Below are 3,191 nucleotides of genomic sequence, written 5' to 3'. Positions count from 1 at the left end.
TACTGGGTGGTCTGTCTGTGAGTGTGTGTGTGTGTGTGTGTGTGTGTGTGTGTGCCTGAGTGTGTGTGTGCCTGAGTGTGTCTGTGTGTATGTGTGTATGTGTGTGTGTCTGTGTGTGCCTGAGTGTGTCTGTGTGTGCCTGAGTGTGTCTGTGTGTGCCTGAGTGTGTCTGTGAGTGTGTGTATGTCTATGTGTGTGTCTGTGTGTGTGTTTCTGTGTGTTTGTCTGTGTGTGTGTGAGTGTGTATGTGTGTGTGCCTGAGTGTGCCTGAGTGTGTGTGTGCCTGAGTATGTGTGTGTGCCTGAGTGTGTGTGTGCCTGAGTGTGTCTGTGTGTATGTGTGTGTCTCTGTGTGTGTGTCTGTGTGTGTGTGCCTGAGTGTATGTCTGTGAGTGTGTGTGTCTGTGTGTATGTGTGTGTGCCTGAGTGTGTCTGTGAGTGTGTGTGTCTGTGTGTGTGTGCCTGAGAGTGTGTGTGTATGTGTGTGTGTCTGTGTGTGCCTGAGTGTGTCTGTGAGTGTGTCTGTGTGTGCCTGAGTGTGTGTGTATGTCTATGTGTGTGTCTGTGAGTGTGTGCGTGTGTGTGTGTTTCTGTGTGTATGTCTGTGAGTGTGGTGTGTCTATATATGCATTTTTGTGTGTGTCTGTGTGTGTGTCACGTTCCTCCACATTGCTAGTGTCTCTACTAGTGGCAGCTGCAGCAGCCAGTGAGTAAGTCCTCCTGGGTTCACCAGCAGCCGTGACAGGCACACTACATCATCTTCCGCGGCAGTGGTGGTAATGACAGAGGATACCTCTGCACTCCATTCAACAGCGCACCAGTCACAGACAGCATTGTTTGCCAAGGCTGGAGAGCATCATTTTCACACTTCTCCAGCCTAGCTTCATGCAGCCATAAATCTCTGGGGAGACATATTTTTAACACTTCCATTTATCATATTGTCTGTGTTTTAAATACCTTCTGACTGGACCCTAAAATAACCACTGAGTCAGACAGTAAGCAGAGCTGTGGTGAGCGATTTGGTTCAATAGGCAACAGCAGCAGATGGTGCAAGCTTGTGTTAAGAAATGATAAGGTATTTGGACTTTGTTCTGAGAGCAGTGGAGCCCCCACCGAAGACTTAAACACATACCAAGGATCAAACACAGTCTTCCCCATGCTTTTGCACACAAGTGCTGGATGGCTGAACTACTCCTCAGTGCAAGGTTTTAAATAGATGTGTACTTTATAAATCTCTATCTTCATGGTCGCATGACATAGTAATTTTTGAACCAATGTTTAGAAAACAAAACAAAACAAAAACAAAACCCCACTTTTCAAAACATCCAGAAGAGCTGGTACTAAATCCTTGTCTTTTTGTTTTTGAGACCCTGTACATATATATACAGTGTGTGTATGTGTGTGTATATGTATGTATGTATACCCTTGGCTGGCCTCCAACTGATAGAGATCCACTGTCCTTTGCCTCCTGAGTTCTGGGATTAGAAGTAGTTACCACCATGCCTGTCCTCCATTTCTTTGTTTCTTTCTTTTTCCCCTTCTTTTCCCTCCCTCCTCCTTCCTTCCTTCCTTCCTTCCTTCCTTCCTTCCTTCCTTCCTTCCTTCCTTTCTCTCTTCAGTACTAGCGATGGAATGCAGGGCACAATGGATGCTAGGTAAGCACTTTACTACTGAACTGTGTGCCTGCCACCCTTTTCCCCGTTGCATTTAATCCTAACTGATCCTGGCCATCTGCCCATGTCTCCCATTCATTCTCCTTCCATGTGTTCAGCACTTTTCAGAGTGCCGGGAGTGTAACTGTAGACAAGGCAGATTATATCCCTACCTTGGTGGACTCTGACATTCTAGTTGGCAGGCAAAGAACAAGTGAGGAAAATCACGTACAATTTAATAAAGCAATGGGAAGCAAATGGGTAGAATACTGACGGAACATTGCCGGAGGGGAAGTGGGGAGAGCTAGCTGTGTGAAAACGCTCAGGGAGGAAGTGGAAGTTGATAGCTACAGAACCCAGCAGAGCGCACATGTCTTAGGTGGTTAAAGTGAGATTCTAGGACCTGAAAAGCTAATGGGTGCGGACTGTACTCATCCAGAAGCGAAGACACAGCACAAGACAGATGGAGGATCCTGCGGGGGCTTGATGAAGCAAGCCCTGGGAGCGGTATTATCGGCCTTGCTTCTGTTTCTTCCCTAATACAAAATATATGCAGAGGCACGGAAATGATCAGATTCATTTTTCGGAAGATGGCGGATTTAGAATACAGAGGGGAAGACTGTTGGGAAAGCTTAATGAGAGACTATTGCAGTGGCCCAGGAGAGGAGAGCCCGGCCAGGATTAGAGCGCACGCATGTTCTTTCCTTAACCTGAGTTTCTTCCTTTGTAAGGGGAGAGAGGCAGACAGTCCCTCCAAAGTGCTCAGGTATGGGGAAGACTCCAATCTGAGGCCGCACGTCAAGACTTGAAATATGTATAAGATTGATGTATTTCCCCCGTTCTCTACCAGCCAATCTACTTCCCCTTCCTCAGGTTTCACAGCGGCAGGAGCTAAGAACATCTGTGGCCTTACAGACCGCTGAACCAGTTAGCGGCTCTAAAGTTACATCACCATGGATAGCTTTTGTTGCTTACCTAGTTGTTTATGGAGACGGGGGGGGGGGGGGGGGTTGTGAGGTGGGGATGGGGTGGAGGGGTGGGAGGTGTAGGTAGGTACTGATGCAAGAACCAAAAATGGCTGCAGAGTTGCAGTTGGGCTCAGTCTGGAAAGGTTGATTCCGTTCGGGTGTCTAATTTTGCTTCTTATTCTTCCTGCAGGGCTATTGGACCTGTACTGCCAACAACGTGAAACTTCTGTCTAAAGGACCTTTGCAAGCCTTAAAGTCAGTGCTCGTGTCCCAGTGCCTTTACGTTTCTTGGTGACTGTCTCTTTGAGGAAATACTGTTCTTTCAAAACAACAATGGTATAACTCAGCTGATACACATAAAAGCCTCTTTGATATTCTGAGGGTGGGCGGCTGGGGAGATGGCTCAGCGGTTAAGAGCATTGACTGCTCTTCCAGAGGTCCTGAGTTCCAACCCCAGCAACCACATGGTGGCTCACAACCATCTCTAAAAGGGATCTGTTTCCCGATTCTGACGAGCATGAAAACAGAGCATTTATGTACATAAAATACATAAATAAAAAAAGATATTCTGA

At 47.0% G+C, this 3,191-nt stretch overlaps 1 long non-coding RNA gene across 1 annotated transcript; it reads left to right on the top strand.

Moving 5' to 3' along the window:
* The first annotated feature begins 1,978 nt into the window (after window positions 1-1,978).
* LOC120097798 (uncharacterized) lies at window positions 1,979-3,191 on the top strand. Its single transcript, XR_015641807.1, has 2 exons — window positions 1,979-2,417; window positions 2,810-3,191. It is a non-coding gene; the product is annotated as an uncharacterized LOC120097798 (long non-coding RNA).

This window comes from Rattus norvegicus, chromosome 17, assembly GCF_021556685.1.
Source record: "Rattus norvegicus strain SHRSP/BbbUtx chromosome 17, alternate assembly SHRSP_T2T, whole genome shotgun sequence".
Classification (NCBI taxonomy): Eukaryota; Metazoa; Chordata; class Mammalia; order Rodentia; family Muridae; genus Rattus; species Rattus norvegicus.
The sequence above is the reverse complement of the archived record's forward strand: the minus strand, read 5'-3'. Positions and strand labels throughout refer to the sequence as shown.